Below are 20,413 nucleotides of genomic sequence, written 5' to 3'. Positions count from 1 at the left end.
TCTTCAATTGGTAAACGGTCCATTTTAACACGGGTAATGTATTGCGAAGCAAATACCGTCCGCACTGGCGGAATGTTACGTGATGCCACATATTTATACGTTTGTGACTATTACAGCGCCATCTATCATAAAGCGAAAAAAGTGGTCCAACTAAGACATTCATATTTATTTACGTACTACACGAATATGTAATAAAAATGGTGGTTCCAATTAAAAAAAAAACGCAGTCATATCCGTTTAACCTATGGCAGCGCCATCTAGCAGGCCAACCATAGCGCCATCTGGTTTCCCCCTTCAAGCTAGACGAGTTTCGGCCTTTGTAGCTTTTTGTTTGATGCTTATTTCGTGAGATATTTGCCCCGAAAACTTTCAATGGATCACCCTGTATTTTCAGCTTCTTCCTTCTGTATTACATAAATTACCTGTTATAGAACTATATCTCTTGTTTGGTCTTCCTACTTTTCCTGCTACAGTGAATTTGGAGTTTTTCTCCACTCATACGATATACACTTTCTTTCCATTTCCCAATATTCTGTTCATGTTATATTTTCCTGAAGCTTTCCTTGTATCCTTGTTCTCCTACGAGCTCGTTCATCCTTTCACTGTTAATGTACTCTTGTCGTCCGTACTCCGCTTCCATGAGTACGGGTTGGCACTGCTATAGTTTTACAAAAGTTCGCCTGAGTCTCTTTCCTGGCCTTACCCTGCGAAATTTTTATGATTTTACCGTATGGGGAAGCGAATTTATTTAATACTTGCTCCACGTCATTGTTACAGTCGTAATTGGTCCCGCGTCCTAGATATTTAAAATGTTCCAAGATTGAATTTTCCGAAGATATTTTAGATCTTGGACGGCCTAAAACGTCATCACATTCGTTTTATCTACAGACATAGTTAGGTTATAATCTGAGGCTGTCTGCTGCAACTTATAAATTCCATCTAAAGTCCATCTTCATTCTTTGCAGGGAGTGTTCATCGATCTACATGCAAAATTGCATCTAGTCTAGTGTTGGTGTGTTTATCATACTCCTCTTTGTTCAGTTTTTCCATTTAATGGTCACTTCATCTATGTACATACTGAACAGTATCATACCAGTTTGTTACTGTTCGTTGTCTTTTTGATTAGAGTAGTCCATGAACAGAGAAACTGTAGTAAGTGATAAACTTTTGTGAGGAGTGGAGTGGAGGCAGGAGGACAGGGAAGTTGGGAGGTGAGCGCAATCAACGAGAAAACGTTTCGAAAATGTTTCAGAATGTGTAAATTGTGTTGGAAGATGCTAAGTTGTCTCATTCTCAAATACCGGAGAATATAGCCTGAATAATTTTCACGTCCCGAGTTAGGTGCATCAGGGCACTAACTACTCTGTTAGTAACACATTTTGCAGTCAGTATCCACATACAAAACTAAATGCATGTGCAAAAATAACACACAGTTCACGAGATATGATGTCATAAAACTGAGATGCCTTAAGAACAAGCTTTCCCTAAGAAAAAACCCAAACTACTCTGACTATACTCATCCCAAGTTTGATGAGAGCGTTTAGCGTCTACTAATAAAATTTAAACATACCAGCCTTGGTTTCGATTTGTTGATTGGTCAACTTGTGAATAATTTGATACTAATGTAATAAATATAGTTAAGGTTTCGTTTCTACAACAGTAAACTTTTTACGTGAGTAACGTCACATTAATTTACTCTTAATCAGACGTTTCAAGCTATTTTATATCTGGAAGATAGATTCTTTAAAGAATCGAGGGTGTTGTTCCTGGCTTACACTGGACGGGCGTTAGCAGTAACATACACATTTAAAATTCTAATCAATTGGGACTTGATACTTTTTTGTTTGATAAAATTCGTCTAAATGACGACAATAAATCTGCATTAAATGTGAATGAAATATTCTCTGGCTTCTAATCGTGTCAGATGTTTAAAAATGCCATGAGTTTTCGACCGAGGTCAGCTTATGTAGTAGAGTGACTACTGATGGGCTGCTGGTACGTCCATAACCATTATACACTGTAAGTGTCGGTCGTGACGTCACTGGTGCACACGATATCGCCACACATGGCCATAAGGTGACACTGCATTCGATGAGCCCACTTCAGTCTCGCGGTCTCTGAATCACACACCACGCTGAACTGCACGTCAAAGTCTCTGTTAAGGATCTGTATTTGGTGATCGTTGTAGCCGTCCTGATGGCATTGCGTAGGCGGTTCAGCTCATAGAGCTGTTTTGATACAGTGGCGCATCTCCCGAATGTACCTATCAAAGACTCTTTGAACCTTAATATCCCAGTTGTTTGAAAGTGACGAGCTGTTTAGGCCCGTGATGTTGTTTTCGCAACAACAGTCATATTAAGATGAAATAGACGGCGTTTTGATGGGGCTCATTAGCCCTGAGCGAGGAGAATTTCGGAGATATTGCTTTAGACTCGGCACCATTGAATCATAGTTGTTTCTTCCGGTTCAGTGTTCCTGGAACATCTCAACAACGATAGCAGGGACATTCAGTTCACAACGGAACGTGACGGCAGACATATTCGACGTGAAGGTTCTTATCCACGACGTCTGACCACCACAAGGTAGGACAGCATTTTGCCCACATTTTGCTCATAGAGCTGTTTTGATCCAGTGGCGCTGCTCCCGAATGTACCTATCAAAGACGCTATGAACCTTAATATCCCAGTTGCATTCTGAGAACAAGTAACGAAATTCCTGCTACGTTATCCGCCATCTAGCTCCTTTGGTCAGAGACAAGCAGCAAACAGACTAGGAAGTTACCGTCCTACCAACAACAAAAAAGGCAGCTTTTGGACCTGTGCCTTGACCGGGAAATACAGATAGCTAAGGAAGGGGCGTCGTACTGGGTTCAGTGATGAATCTCGATTCTTCACCATCGTCGGCGAGATGTCCCAATCTTCTAATGTTTCGGAGTGGCACAGCGGTCTTACCACTGGTGTGAAGGTATTGGGAGCCATCCGGTATGTCTTCAGGTTACGGTTGGTCTTGACTGAGGGAACTGTAGCGGTATAAGCCTTGCATCCTCATGTGTTACAGAGCCATACTTATGAGTAAGCATATACTCCCAAGCTCTTTGTAAATATGACAGGATTTTGTAGTCACTAAAGTAAAACCAGATACCCCCTCAACTCGTGAAATTTTGCATCCTCCTCCCCTTCCGAGCACTTCCTTATTCCTTTTTTTTTCTTGGGCTGCAGACAGTGTATTTAAATGACCACAAAAATAGTTTTGATGTATCAACTGTTACCAATGTTGTATACGAATGGAGGCCTGACTACAATGGACAATTATACATGAGATATTGCTAAAATCTATGGAAATAATGAGTATTACAGTAAATTTTCAAAGTTTTTTTTTCTCAATGTGCTGTTTTCCCACATTCTTCTTATACGGAAGCTGACTGAATGTTTAGATCTTTGGACCAGAATACTAAAATCTTCTCTGAAGTTCAGACAACACAGCGTGGTCCACAATGAAAGAAACGGTAACAGAACTTTTATTTACTGATATATCTTTTATTTTTTGGGTGGTGGGGATCGGTTTGGGGAAGGGAAGTGTGTCTGATCGGTAAGAGGATACAGATCTTCATTCGTCCATTCGGCTAACGTTTTTCCGCTGTTTCCCCACACTGATCGAGGAGAACGCAGGAGTGGTTTGTTTGAAAAGGCCAAAATAGCTCTTCAGTCTTACCCACTTCGAGATGGATCTCCTAGTCTGGTAACAACACCGTCGACTATACGTTGAAGATGAGACAGTCCTTCTTTTCTTAGGAAGTTTGTCGTGGCGTTTTGCACGATAGCGCTAACATGTCCCTTCAGATCGCTGAAAGAGCGTCTCTGACACTACAGGCAGGTCGAGCACATTGTGTGGAAAGGACGCACTTACACCAATCCAAGCTCCGAAATCTGTAAACGTTGTAATTGTGTCGCGTAGCGACCGTCACAATTCAAGTGCGTTCTCATCGTTCGTAGTGGGTCGTAAGCTTCCAGTTCATTTCGCGTTAACGATGCCAAATGATGTGTGATATTGTTGATGTGAAACGTATGTGAAAGCATGCCTTCCTTTTTCAAGAGACTAGACAGTAAGTTAGACGCTACCTTAAAGTGTCAGTTCCGTGAGGTCGTGTATAATGTATGACGGTATTTTTAGGATGTCAGGGATGACGAGCAGGCCTCTCATACATCTGTCGAAAGTCTTCGAACGAATAGCTGCTACTCTCAAAGTTGGAACGATCTCTGTGAAGAAACTAATGAGGAACAAGTGTGCCGAAGATCTGCAGGAACCAACTGCTGCTCTTTCGACTCAAGGTAAAAACTGAGTGCTTGCTGCTAGAACTACAGAACTCAAAAATTTTCAAGAGTACTGAATACGGCGACTTATATAACAGTTGACTATTACGCTTGGAAAGATTGTACCACCAGGAAGAAACCACTTTACTCACTGAGGTAGGGAGTCGTACGGTTGTCTAAAGGCTATAGGCTTTCCATGGGAAACGTTTTCTGGGTGAAAAGTTTTGCTAGAACGGGAGGAGGTTGCATAGAGACGCCGTTGTTCGAGGGATGAATGTTAGTCCAAACTTCACGAAATGGTTTGGTTGGACGAAACGCGTGTAAATGATAGTCATTGCAGACCGACTACATGGGCTGATTACAATGCACGAGGAACAATAGATCCTACAGTTGGAAAAGACAGTTGGCTCTTTTTACGTGCTGCAATAATCAGTCGGTGTGGAAATGACAAACAGAGTTAAACAAGGGTTCGTGCACTATTTGCTTCCAAACATAGAAATGAACTCCGCTGTATTATTAGATAATACACCAACCATAACATTCTGTTGAATTAAAGCCCCTACAAGTAGCGCCAGGAAGATTGCAGTAATGGGCAGCATAGAAAAAAAGCGACCTAGATTCATTTGACGAAGAAATGTGAAAGGTAGGACACCAGGAAATCGTGAAGCAGCATTAATCACGTAACATTATTGATGATATTGAACACGTTCCAGTGGAAAGTGCCCATTGTGTTGCGCCTTACTCTGCATCATCGATATTTAAATGTAACGGAACTCATGAGGCTGAGGTGAAATCATATACTGTGGACAGAAATAAAAGTTCGAATTAAAAGACATCTAAATTTTAGTGCGTGAGGCATTGGTCATTATTACTCCCTCCAAAATGGAACAGTATTGTCAAATATATATGGTACATTTAGGAAGAGACATGGCAACGAGAAGGTGCACTGGAAAAAAGAGTGGATGTAACAAAGAATGGACGAGCTTGTAATAAGAAGAGGGTATGATGACAGCAACAGTGAAGATAGTGACAGTGACAGTGAAAACAGAGATGTGGAAGATGACGCTACTCTCTTTGAAGACTGTGGAGTCTAACCACTTCCATAACAAATGCAGGTAACAGCTGCATCTGTGCATTAAAATACACGCTAAAGCACAAAAAACCTTCTTATTTAGTTTTTTCGATATACAGGGGGTAAATTTTAAGTTGACAAACCAGAACATCTCGAAAAATAAGCTGCACAGGAAAAAATGTTCAGAATCCAAAGTTGATTATATTCGAGGGGGACATGTGCTGGTGCTAAAATTAGCCCGCCACCCCAGCCCCCTGCGGGTGGGGCTGGAGACAACTTTAAAATTTGAAATGGAAACCCCTGTTTTTTTATTGCAGAATCAGATTCTACATAAAAGAACTACTTACATTTAGTCTTAAACATTTGTTTTGATTCTTGGTAGTTGGCGCTGTAATTCAAGAAAATTCATGTTTTCATTTTTGCGTGGAAAATGCTTACGGATAAATAAAAAATACTTATTTACTTCGTAAATTTTGATTAACTAAAACTAAAACTCTCCCTCTCCCCCATAGGGTGGGGCTTAAGAGAGAGGAATTGGAGTTATACAAATGTTGAACCAGATATAAATTTTTTCCGTCGATTCGGATAAGTTTTGTTTGTTTCACGGTCATGATGCCACACAACTTTTAATTATCAAACAAATCATCTGACTAGCTAACTAACTAACCAAACTATTCCAGCGAATCAAAATTTACGAAGTAAAAAAGTATTTTTTATTTATCGGTAACCATTTTCCACTCAAAAGTGAGAACATGGATATTCTTGAATTACAGCGCCAACTACCAAGAACCAAATCAAATGTTTACGACAAAATGTACGTAGTTTTTTAAATGTAGAATCTGATTCTGCAATAAAAAATGGGGGTACCCATTTGAAATTTTAAAGTTGCTTCCCGCCCCACCCGCAGGGGCTGGGGTGGCGGGCTAATTTTAGCACCAGCAAATGTCTCCCTCGAAAATAATCAACTTTGTATTCTAAACATTTTTTGGTGTGAAGCTTATTTTTCGAGTTATTCTGGTTTGTCAACTTAAAATTTACAGCCTGTATGTACCCAAACCTTCTCTTCTGAATTAGGAAGAGAGTGTGTTTCGTTCCAGTGAGGCTATTAGTGGTCTTTTTTTTCACTCTACATTAGTACGGAATTGCAACGACTCTAAAATTTTCAGGAGTGATATTCGCAGCCGGGCGGCCGACACAGAGTGACAAGAAACACCTGCATGGTAGCATTGGCAACATAGCTGCTGGCTGTCATGGATGTCCTATTAGCATCCCAGCAGCAGGTGCTCTAACTGTCCATAGCATTGACTACTGGACCGGCTGTGCTCTGTTGGTTGGAGTGACACGGCTGGGTACGACCGCTGTCCTGCCACAGACAATAGGCGCTGTGTGCACAACAAGAGCACCACAGCACGCTTTTATGGCAAGGCCACCCAATGCATTGACTCGCTAGCGTTCAGTGCCGTCCGTGTACATTTCACTGCCGCACTGTGAGGGATGACATCTACGGCACAGTCGTGGCCCTGTTCTCCATGTCAAGCGTAATCCTTCTTATTTATAACCACGAACCGTATCGATAACACAGAAGAGCAAAGCGGATAAAAATTATATTAAACATTAACATTATCCTTTAAAATTCAACGTCATACTGATGTTTGTGCGTAAAGGTTTGCCTTGTCTATTTCTTTTCTGCTGGAGAAATATTGTTACATTCAGCATTTACAATAAGTAGAAAGGAATGCGTCAATCACGAATATTTATTTTTTCATACATTTTGACGATATGGACATACAAATTTATGCCTGGATGAATAGTAGACGTGTAGCTTGGCTGCTGGTACACTTACGGGCTGCGTGGTCGTGGTCCACAAAGCATTTTAGTTGCTAACGTTACATTAAGCGGTGTGCTGTAAATCTTCAGAGGTGGTACCAGTTCCGTTTTCTTGTAGACTGACTGGTTAGACATCGGAAAGTGACATAAATACTGTGAGAAAGGGGCTTGATAGATGGTTGTACATAAACGGCAGAGACAATTCTTCGCAAAAACGTACTACCAAACTGCCGTCTGCCAAAGATAAAACATATCTATCGGTCCCTTAGAGCTACTATCTACATTTCTTGGTTTCTACTTTTCTGTTTAAATTATACCAATGTTTATGTATTTCGATGGCTTCTCTACAAGAGAGTGGATCACAGTTCGTCATTGTAGATGGTATTTTTCTATATACTTCTTGTGCATATAGATACCAAAACCGGTCTTTTACGTTTCCCTGCGGCACTCCTGACGACAGTCTTCAACGATGGTAGTCTAAGTACATTTTCATTTTTATTGTATATGTTGTCTGTTAACTCGTTTATGTGAGGCGCTGTGATCTCCCCCTTCCTTCCTAATTCCAGTTACTGTCCACAACAGGCAAAGTCTTTTATAAAAATTTGAGAGGAGTGTAGAAGGAGTGTAGATTACAATAAACTTTCTAGTTTACTTAGCTTTTCGTGTAGAGTTGGCTCCAGTTCTTCTTGTCGAGGGGTCTGATCCTTGAAGCTGAAATTCTCACATTCTAGGTCCTCATGGTTGAATCGATCAAAATAAATTTAAAGATTGCTGTTGCAGACTTTTTGTTGTTATGTTAATATATTTTGTCAGATTTTAGTACATCATACAGCCTCTTAAATTTTCACGTTTACAAAGCCGAAACTCGCCCAAAATACGTCCAATCACATCATAGGCCTGCTGAACTACTACTTCACTCTGCGGTAATAACCATATTCCAAAGGGTTTACAGTTTTCCTTGACGAATGAATTTCTATTAATTTCGGTTATTATTTCTTAAATGAATGCAGAAATAAATATAGTAAACAGTCCTAGATTGCGAAATTAATTATAGAAATGTTAAGTGCACCAAATAATTCATAATTTCAAATGTTTCCAAAAAACTAATTTTAACTGTACATATAGCTCTAGTACTCATCGATTGTAACATTGAAAATAAAATAACTCTTTTTTTCTATAAATTTTAGCTTGAAATAATAGCATATTGTGAATAAAACTATATCAATGTTTTCAGAAGAGCATCTTCGATAGTACCGACCTGTCCAAAATTCGAAAGCGGCCGTGGTCGCCGTGCGGTTTTAGGCGCTACAGTCTGGAGCCGAGCGACCGCTGCGGTCGCAGGTTCGAATCCTGCCTCGGGCATCGATGTGTTTGATGTCCTTAGGTTAGTTAGGTTTAATTAGTTCTAAGTTCTAGGCGACTGATGACCTCAGAAGTTAAATCGCATAGTGCTGAGAGCCAGCCAAAATTCGAAAAATAATACTGGTATCGACAACTACTGTTGAGTAATGCTAGAAGAGGATGTCACGTTACAGCACGGATGGTTTTTTCTGTGTTTTCTAGCCTGCTGGTAAGAGAACACCGCACGATATGAACTTATTTACTTTTTTTCCTCTCCTCATCCACCCCTTTATTATGTCAGTTGGGATTGACATTTAGTCGTTTTTTAACCTCTCTCTGTCTTCGAGTTCTATAGTTTTGACTTGGGTGCATATGACCCCAGTTGTCTTTGCGCCCTAAAACAAAACAAAACAAAACATCCACCCCTTCTCAAAAAAATAATCTTTTCAAGTATGACTGTGAGGACGAAAGTCGTTCAAATCCGTCGGTGTGGGAAACAAAGACTTTCTTGTGCTTTCTGGTAGCGTAACCCCAGCCTTGTTAAACCTTTCCAGTGAGCTTAATTTCGAGACAGAGCGTGCCCGTTAGTATCTCTCCGAAATATTTGTAGTGATACTTACACTGACCTGTTAGAGCGATTGGCAAAGTTGTTTTTCGATGAATGAGAGATTTTCCTACACTTCCAGCTCCCCGAACTATTAGCTCCACCCATGCTCTCTTAGAACAAAGAGGTCTTCGGGGTAACGGCCACCAGCTGGCGTCTGGGGAAGATCTATCTTGGATGGGGGGCCGAAAGGCTAAGCAAGGATGTTCCTCAGAAGGTGCTTTGGTACATTTTGTGGTTCTGTCATTGAAAGCAGACAATTGTCTTTATTTAGGAAACTGTTTCCTTGATTTCGCTGATTGTTGGGGAGTGTTTTCCATTTCGAATCGTGGTGTTTTCGAGTGATTCTTGTAAGTGAGGCCTGTATTGGAAGTCTTCCTATGATCGTACCAATTTGGACCATGTGCCATCAGCACTGGTGCCTCTTTTCTTGAGATTAACCCTGAGTTTATTTAAAAGCAGTGCTTTCTTCAACTTTATTGCGTGAAGATGCTCTTGCTAACTAATAACTTACCAAATTTGGAGCGAAAGCTTTCAGTTCATCTTCAGCCTCTTTCTTACTCCATCTTCTGGTCCAGTGTGACATTTTATATCATTCTGTTACTACGCCTATGTTCCACGTGTCTTTTTTTATACTAGCGAAGCAATATTGTCCCCTTTTGTGTCGTTTTCCAATTTTGACATAATTACTTCTGAGCTCACGCAAGTTAGTACTTTCCCTTGTAACTTCTTTTAAGTCATACATCTACAACTGAAAGACTATATAAACTTTATTGTTAATGTAATGTTAGATCTTGTCATCCACGTGGGTTATCAGTCATTGTAATAAATTCACAGTACTAATAAGAGTTTTCTTTCAAATGCAGTATAACGATGCATCCTCTAAATGTTCCCATGAAAGCAGAAGATTTTGATTTGTAATCGGTTTTTATGCATTATGAATGTTTCTGAGGGCATATCATCATCGTTCAGTCGAACGATATTACTGGCATCTGCCGGTTGCCTGCTGGCCGGAGTGGCCGTGCGGTTCTAGGCGCTACAGTCTGGAACCGAGCGACCGCTACGGTCGCAGGTTCGAATCCTGCCTCGGGCATGGATGTGTGTGATGTCCTTAGGTTAGTTAGGTTTAAGTAGTTCTAAGTTCTAGGCGACTGATTACCTCAGAAGTTAAGTCGCATAGTGCTCAGAGCCATTTGAACCATTTTTTTGACGGTTGCTTAAGTTCACCATTACTGAGTCCTTCTTGGTTACTAGCCGTAAGTAGAGCAGTGTCAGAGATAAACTGGAGTAATGATAGCCTGTATTTCATTTCTCCTGCCGTATGGCCAATTGGGTAACTGCCTTGCACTCATAGGTTCTTGCCAATTTCTTAAATAAAATATTCTAGTAGGGATAGTAAGCTTACGCTCTTACCTTTGCATGGGAGACAAGGACAAGAAGCGGTCTGAATGGGCGATGCTTTCTCAATCTGTGCTCATTTGTGAACAGAATCTTTCCAGTGTCAACGAAATTTATTGTATTCGAACTCAGAATATGTTGAAGAGTTCTGCAGCAAACCTAAATTCCCGATGTCGATCAGTAATGTAGCGGGTCCGTTCTTTTACCCTTATTAAATGCAAGAGCCACCTGCCCTTTCTTCCAGTGGCGTGGGACTTGGCGCTGGGCTAGAAATTCCTGATAATTGCACGGCAAGAAGGGGCCATTCCGCACTGTAAAACCGAATTGGGATTCCAACCGAGCCTGGCGACTGTTTCTTTCTCAACTCATTCAGTTACCTCTGTAGTCCTGTGATGACCAACACTACACTTCAACACGGGAGTCTTCATGACGAAAAAGACTACGGTATATATATGTATGATCCTTCGGTGTGAACTATTTCTTAATTACGTTGCCATTGTCCATTTCCAAGATAAAATGTATCATTTTTATGAAAGAATTCGACCACCCAAATGTATAGAAAGTAAGCAGGAAACCATTTCGCTGGTATCCTTTTGGGGATGAAACATTTGTGGTATAGCCACACGATAAAAAAGATTTTGGAGAATTCATTTGTTATTTAAATAATATAAATCCAAAAATCCAGTTCACCGCAGAACTCGAAAATGATAGTGTGATATCGTTCTTGGACGATTTAGTTATGAGGAAGCCTGATGGAAGGTTGGAACGTAAGTTTTCCAGAAAGCTACGCATACTTGCAAAAGAACTCATCGATGCCAAACGAGTCTGCCTGCTTAAGCTACGCATACTTCCAAATGAACTCACCAATGCCAAACGAGTCTGCCTGCTTAACTGAGTGGTATCGTGCTTGCCTACCATGCAGACGGGCCAGGTTAGATCCCCAGGATGGAGACTTTCTCCGTCCGTGGACTGTGTGTTGTATTGTCCTCCTCACCATCTCATCATCACCGACGTGCAAGTCGCCCACTGTGGCGCCACCTGAAATAAGACTTGCACACGGCGGCCGAAGTTCCGACCAATAATGCCACACGATCATTTCAACTTATTTCATTTCATGCCAAACGAGGGCGGGAAGGAAAAAAGATTTTCTACCCTTTATCAAAACAGTATGTGATCAGATTGAGAAGATTTTACAGAAACAGAACATCAAAGTGGTTCTTAGACCAATAAAGAAAATAGGTCAAGTTGATGGGGCTGTAAATGATCTCTGCCGACGTGCCGATGTACGTTGGGTAAGATTAGCATTGGGTCTGTCAAGGGAGGCTTGAATATACGGAAGAAGGAACTTAAATGTCTTTGACAACTATGCAAACTTTTTTTTAAGAAAAGATAATTTTTTTCATTTTCCGCCTGTTTTTAGGTGCTTTAGGATTCATCAAAGTGTGTTCTGTATATGAACCTGTATGAAAGTCAGTTTGTTTTTTCCATACGCGTTTCGCTTCCTTTCTTTGTAAATCACCTTCAGTGGCTTGTAATACATGTTTCATTTTACACATGTAATAAATGTATTATGTTGTATCTGCAATATGTTACTACATTACATTTTGTCACGTTTTTCTCTTGTTTTTCAGGTTAGAAACAACTATTTTAGCACAGTTATCATGATGTTAAATTATCGTTTGATGTCACTTACGATATACAGTGTTTTTAGTCCATATTAGTCCATATGTGTGGTCGGGGAGAGATGTTCATTGGGGCCTCATTCTCCAGCTGGCCGATTTCTGCCGTTTCTTCACCCACATTTATTACACCACACCACTTGCACTTTTCATTCTATGATCTATGTGTGTGTGATTACTCTCGAGTAGTGTTACCAACTGTTGCTGTGTGTTTATATTCCGCATTTTGTTTGTGTTGTGTGTGTGGTTTGATATTTTGATTTTGATTTGTGTGCGTGTGTGGTGTGTGTGTGTGTGTGTGTGTGTGTGTGTGTGTGTGTGTGTTTGTGTGTGTGTGTGTGTGTGTGTATTTTGTTGAGTTCCTTGTGAATGTGTGTGTTTTTTTTTCTTTTAAATATGTAAGTGGATTATAAGTGGTTACTCGTGTGTGTGTGTGTGTGTGTGTGTGTGTGTTTTATGTTTCAGATTGTTATTTTTGTGGGTAACATGGTCGAGGAGTTAGTGCTTATATTAATTTTGTCATTAATTACTTTCTTTCCCATTGGAAGGGATCTTTGCATGTGAAAGTGTTTCTGTAATGGCTGGAGGTTTTATGTTCTAATTATTCACGCTAATAATTTTCATGTCTTGTTCCATGTTGGATGATTCATGTTCATGTTTTATTAGGTGTTCAGCAAAGGCAGACTGACTGTTCTCATACTTCCAGCATGTTATATGTTCTTTATATCTAGTTTTGAAATTCCTGCCTGACATCCCCAAATCAATGTAAGCACTAACTCCCTGATCATGATGGCCATTAAAACAATAGCAAACAGAAATCTGAAACTGTGGTGTGCGTACTGTAAGAGCTTCTGTACACACACCATCAGATTATTTTACTTGTCGCTCTAACGAAGTAGGCGAGTGTCACCAATATGTCTCGTGGTCTTATCGTGGCGCGTTTATCTTCTGCCGTTAGGTAAGACGATAGAAATGCCACTTGCACGCTTAGAGTAGCAGATTGACGGTGACCAACTTTAAACAGAACTTGATTAATTTTCACACAGGTTTATTAAAATAATAAAAAGCATAGAAATTAGTTAAGTTGATTCTGGATGCTGTTTACAATTGACAATCTGAAGTTCTTTTGGTCTTGGTATGTTAATCTTATTATCACATATCTCTGATACTTGACAAAGTGTCTATTCATTTATCTTCATGGCTATGTACAGGAATATGATAATCTTATTAGGCGCAGACTGAAACTTGACTATAGACTGGTGCAGACTGATGCAGACTAATTGGAGGTCTGTACACTCGTTTCAATACCTCGCGCGTTCATGTATCACTGCGAGAGTGTGATTCGCGAGGAGAAAAGGTTCTACGTAAGCAGCAATCTCATTGGCTGCGTTACATATTAATACACGGATCGGCGGAAGCAGAATTTGGTCGGTCTCTAAGGTGGCGCCATCTCGTAGTGCGGAGACGGACGAGCGCTGCGCCTGCGCTGTTGTGCTTAGCGGGACGCGCTCTAGTGGGAAAGTTGTGTACGCGCTGACTACGCGGAACTATGTACACAACAGAAACATAACCAGACCATTTAACCAATGAATTTCCTCTCTCCTTTCACTCTCGTTGTCTCTCTCTCTCTCTTTCTCTCTCTCTCTCTCTCTCTCACACACACACACACACACACACACACAGCTAAACGCGCGCGCGCGTGCGCGCACGCAAATCAAACGAAAATCACCTTCGTATAGATCAAAAAATGAAACGAACCAGTGATGGATTATAATAAATGCGGGTGAAAAAACGCTGGAAACTGGTCAGCTGAAGCATGACTACCGATTGAACACACATCCAGGACTAACAAAACTGTAAATCGTAAATAACATCAAACGATAATGTAACATCACAATAACTGCGCTGCAAAAGTTGCTTCTAATCTGAAAAACAACAGAATAACGTGACAAAATGTAACTTAGTAACATATTGTAACTACTGCACTTTATTATATGTGTTACCAACCACTGAAAATGCTTCACAAATAAAAGAAGCGGAACGCATATGGCAAAAAAAAAAACTGCCTTTCATTTAGTAGCATAGACGGATCACACTTACGTTAGAAATATATATATATATATATATATATATATATATATATATATATATATATATATATATATCAAAATGCGATCACAGTTAATTATACGTCCAGTCACTTGCAGAGTCGATAATTGCTTGGCATCTCTGAGGCATCTTTGATACCACGTTTTTCGCGTATTCACGTGGAAGACACGTCCAAATGTGTCGAATTTGCGTCGACAGCTGTTTCAAAGATTCTGTTGCAACTTATGTTTGATGCAAGACCATAAACTTTCAGTAGGATAAGCTTTAGGTGACTGTGAGAGCCAATCCAGTACCTGCACACATTTCTCCTTCCCACATCCGCTGCATAACTTGCTGTGGTGCTTCGGATGACGGTCCTCCTGCAAAACACAGTCTTAATTTTTGTCGACGAACCAATGTTTGGCATTTGGCATAGAACATCGGTGATAAACGCAGCGAGTAGATTCTATATCACAGGCAAGAATTCAAAGTAACTAAATGCTTTATGGTTACTGCATGAAGGACAAAAGTTCCCTCAACTGCTTTATGAAAGAACTAAGGCGATATCTTTGAGCAATAACTAAGGTGATATCTTTTGCCATATGCATGTAATGCCGACCACGATCCAATTCAGCACCCTGTATAAATCTGAGGATAACTTTAACTGGGAAGTAGAAGACATGAAACGTAGTGATAATGGACAGTAGCTCTACAGATCGATAGATAAGTTTAATCTTTCACGGATGACAGTCAGACAGTCAAGTTTTATCTCCGACAATGTATATCTCTGCCGACCAAATGCAAACATCTTCATCGCTCCTTTTTCACAATACGCATGTCGCTCTCCGAATTCCGACCCATCAATCGGTAAGACTCAGCTCTGCACGAAACGTTACGAACGACAATGATTCGTGGAACACTGCTATTCAATCTGGAAAATCTACCAGTAGTTAAGACATCCGATGGTGAAAGCCACCTTTGTGTAAACGTGTGGCTACCACACCAGTGCAATAAAGTTGCAATAAATAAAGTAGATATAATTTCTGTGGAGGTTACATTTGCTGGAACTGTGCATTATCGAAGTAGTATGCTAACTTTAAGACTGTGGTAAATTTTTTTTCATTTTGAGGCAGTGATTCTGATTCAGTAGAAGCAGATTTGATTGATAATTCCGTGGTTTTTGCTATTTCTTATTGAAATAATAAGATTCGCAGGCAGGGACACAGGTAGCGGTTTAGGCGTTGATCGGGAATGAATACACTCATCAGCCAGAGCATTATGACCACCAGCCTAATAGCTGGTATGTCCTCCTCTTGCACGGATAACGGCGGCGACGCGTCGTCGTATCAAAGCAGGCCTTGGTAGGTTGCTGGAGGGACGTGGAACCACGTCTGTACACACAAGTCAATCTCCGTAGATTTCAGGGAAGGGACGATGAGCTCTGGGTACACGTCCAATCACGTCCCAGATGTGTTCGATCGGGTTCAGATTTGGCTAAATGGGGTGCCAGCACATCAACCGGATCTCGCCATTGGGTTCCTAGAACCACTTCATCACGCTCCTGGCCTTATGAAATGCCGCATTGTCTTTCTGAAAAGTGCCAACGTCGCTGGGAAACATGATCATCATCAAGAGATTTACTTGGTCTGCAGCTAGTGTACGATACTCCTTGACCGCTATGGTACCTTGCACGAGCATCTGTGGAATCATCGATGACCACGTTAATGCTCCCCAGAGCGTAATGGAACTCCCGCCAGGTTGTCTCTGTCCCTCAGTACAGCTGTCAAAGAGCTGTTTCCCTGGGAGACAACAGATTCGCACCCTCTCATCGGCATGATGAAGAAGATTTCGGAATTCATCAGACCATGAAACGCTCTGCCACTGCGTCAACATCCAGTGCCGTTGGTCACGTGCCCATTTCAGTCGTACTTGCTGATGTCCTGCTGTTAATGTTGGCACATGCATGGGTTTGCTGCAGAGGCTCATGAATATCAGTGTTCTGTGCACACTGCGTGCAGACGTACGTGTACTACACTCAGAATTAATGTTCGCCGTCTGTCCTCCTATTTCACCAGGCTGCCCAGAGTATGCTGTTCGAAATCTCTAGCGATAGGTGGTCGCCCAATCCAAGGTGTCTCGACGTGGTTCCATCTGCGTTTCGACTCACCACAGCACTTCTCTAACACTCAACAAATCACGCAGTTTCCGGAATGCTAGTACCGAGCCTCCAGGTCATGACAATCTGCCCTCGGTCAAACTCAGATTCATAGTGCAACCTCCCTATTCTACATACGGTCAGCACGCTAACTGATGCTACATGCACGGTGTGTGACTCTAACTAGCAGGTGGCGCTGCAGTCGCCTGGACGGTTCTATATCGATAGTAAGACGGTTGTCATAATATTCTGTCTTATCAGTGCATATTATACATGTGCAGCCCGCCACAAAGGTAGTGCAACCAAATGCAATAAAATAAATGATACCGATAAACTCCGTCTGATCAACATACAAACAAGTGCTATCTAAATCAAAAGAGCAGGTAAGACACTTTGTTATTATATCGTTTAAATCCTTATGGGAATGTCACCTTACACTCATGTTTACAATACACGCATGTGAACCATAGTATAACATTATTTGTACACTATGCTATTTCGACTATCTAAATGACCTGAAAATGGGTCTCGATCCAGAACTAACCATTATGTAAATAAAGTGATATCCGAAACCTGGGCTATTTTTCGTTGCACTGATTAACACTAGCATGCTGGAAGTTCGTAAAAATGTCTCGGTTAACACTTAGCATCAGACTGGAATATCACAAGTTTTCGAGGATTGCTTCCGTAATCAAAAGTTTGAGACATCATCCGAATTTGAGGTAGCAAGTTAACCAAGAACTTTTTATTCTGTTGAAATATTAGTTGTTAACGGACGGAGTATTCGCAGCAAAGATCCAGAACTCACGTCTCTTTCCCAGAAAACAGTCGCTGAAATCCGAATAGAGAATAGACCACTTTCCATATCACACTGAACGTATACGGGGACGACAGAGCAAGCACCCGAGGAGGATGAGTCGTTATAATGAGAAGCATAAACGTTACGTCTACTCAACTCCACAGTAAACAAGGCTATGAACTAAGATTGACAAAATAACCATTATCTGAGGACTTAGATTAATAGTGGAATATTTCTACCGATCGTCGGATTAAACACATCAGTTGTAGAGTCATTCGACGATAACTTAAACTAGGCACCACAGAAATACCCAGATCGCACTGTATAGATGTAGTCAGCGGCAGGGGCAATCAGTCTTACGAATATAATACTTGATAACTGTTTTGATAAGTATTTCGTCTCTCACAAGGGAAAGAAATATTTTAGACAGTTTTGGCTACAAACATACTCGAATTTTTCGACAATGTCGCTACAGAGACTGTAAACATATAGCAGTGGGAATGAATTTGAGAATATACCGATTAAATTTTAAGCTAAGGACATATTAACCAGTACTCATGCAAAGAAAATTGAAAAACTAGATAATAACGCTGTAAATGGTAGAGGTCAGTATTCTAAGACAGGTTTTATCCTGGAATGTGCAATTACACAAATATTGTTTTTAGTGATACTGGTTTGTTAGAAAAGGGATTGTCACACAATGTACATGACAGCAATATGCCGCAGCACTTAAGTTTGCTGATCATCCACACGGTTGCGGCCACTCATGGGGTTAAGTTGACCACAGTTGAACGAAAAGAGGTGGCGGCAGAGGTTGGTAGGATAATCAAGGGCTATAAGAAAGTGTAAAATTCAGGGGGAAGGGGAATATAGTTTAAAGAAGTAGTTTTGAATAATACATTGACGGAAGAAATTCGCAACACCAAGAAGAAACTGTGCGGCCTAAACAGAAGTTGTTAGGCATGTTTCCACATCTGAAAGATAATGTACATTCAAATTTCGCACCAGTCGCATAAGAGTGACGCAAGCAGCGCGACTATGAGGATGCAAATCAGGTTTACTTTAAGTACACGCTGTAACAGTCGTGAGCATTACTTACCCTTGCAAATGGACGTGGTAAGTTGATGTTAGTCAAGAATATCTTTAAGGCGAAAAAGACGCCATTATCAACACCTCACTGAGTTTAAACGAGTTCATGTAATACGGCTAGTAGAAGACTGATGTTACTTCTGCGACGCTGCAGAAAGACTTGGCAGGAGAGCAACCACTGTCCATGGCTGCTGTCAGTGGAGATCACGAGAATGTACGCTCGCAAGAACACCATGCTCCGGACGGGCACTTGACTCTGCCGAGAGGGAAGACCATTCTGTTTGGCGTATGGCTCTGTCGCATCGTACTGCATATGCAGCAGTAATATGAGCGACAGTTAGCACCACTGTGACACAACGATCTGTTACAAATATGTTACCTGAAGCACAGCTCCGAGTCAGACACTCCCTTGCGTCCAATTCACTACCCCAAATTACCACCATTTGCTACACCAATTCTGTCAAGCAACAGCTCATTTGAGGGACTAGTGGCATTCTCTTATGTTTTCTGAAGAAAATTTGTTCAGCGTCGCTGTTAAAGCTCAAAAAACGACGGAAAGACTAAATACAGAAAATCTGAAAGTGTCTCAAACTCAGTGTCATAAGAACGCTAAAACAGTGGCGCTGACTATCTTCCATATAACAAATTTTATATAACAATGCTGGCCGGAATGGCCGAGCGGTTCTAGGCGCTTCAGTCCGGAACCGCGCTGCTGTTACGGTCGCATGTTCGAATCCTGTCTCGGGCATGGATGTGTGTGATGTCCTTAGGTTAGTTAGGTTTAAGTAGTTTTAAGTTCTAGGGGGCTGATGACCTCAGATGTTAAGTCCCATAGTGCTCAGAGCCATTTGAGCCATTTTTTCAGCCTTGGTGCCAGTGATGGGCTTGCTGCTGGACACACGGGACCTACATATGGAGCTATGTTCTAGAGTTCGATTTCGTATGACAGCAGAGCACTCTCGTGGTTGTCCCACGCACTCTGAAAGGAAATCTCTACGTCAATCTGGTGATTTGACCTGGTGTGCTGCCATTTATGAGCAGCAGCACATAGGTTGAATTCCAATGGGCCAACGCTTGCCTACTCTGCGCTGCTGCAACCTAACATGCTCTACAGGGTGTGGGGCGGCGGGTAAAATTTCATCATTTGTCTGTTCGCCGTTTTTCTCACGCGAGCCTGGCAAGTAATTTGGTGGTCAGCCAGAAAGCGAAGGGAAACATACTGATCTTAGTTTCTAGTCTATACGGTCACATTCTGGTCCAGCCCACTAAAAGAAAAGTTTCTATCCTCTATTTCTTTGCGGGATCAGGACTTTGATTTTAAATGAAAGTATAAAGTTCCAATCAAAATTATATTGCATAAAGTTTCTCCCATACAACACTTGGACATTCACTTTTTTTCAATTTAAAGGAAGTCTTTCGATTCTAACAACACAGTTCAGAGGCGACCTCTACGGTACGTTTTTATCAGACTGTCTATCACCCTGACTAATTATACCCAATTGAATGTTCAAAATTAATACTCGCCATAAAGGTGGAAATAATAGTCGCCACTTCCCACGCGGATTTATAAGTTCTTATCTCCTGTCTTATGACTTTCTATGTGCCCCCATATTTCTCCGGGTTTCTTTCGTTTTTATATTTTCTTTTTTTTTCAGATAATGCCAAAATTTCGTCAGGCATCCAATTTTCCTTTCGTGTTTTCTGCTTGTAACCTATTTCACACTACGCAACATCTGTCATAATTTTTTCCATTTCCTCCCATACACCGTTTACGTCTGTCTGCTCTTCTTCTTGTGCTTTCACCGTATCTGTTATTCTCTCCCTGGCTTTTACTGCACTCTGTCTTTAATATATTCATCTAAAAGTCGATCCAATTTTATTTTTCACTATTATGTACGTTTCTTGCCATCTCTATTTTTATTTTTATTTCTGTTACTAGCAGTACATTATCTGAGGGAACGTCGGTTCCCAGACGGGTGCTTACCCCCCGTTACTGAGTTTCCAAAGCGCTTATTAATCAGTATGTTAACTACTTAATTCGGTACTATTGA

The sequence above is a fragment of the Schistocerca americana genome, chromosome 5 (genome assembly GCF_021461395.2).
Source record: "Schistocerca americana isolate TAMUIC-IGC-003095 chromosome 5, iqSchAmer2.1, whole genome shotgun sequence".
Taxonomy (NCBI): Eukaryota; Metazoa; Arthropoda; class Insecta; order Orthoptera; family Acrididae; genus Schistocerca; species Schistocerca americana.
The sequence above is the reverse complement of the archived record's forward strand: the minus strand, read 5'-3'. Positions refer to the sequence as shown.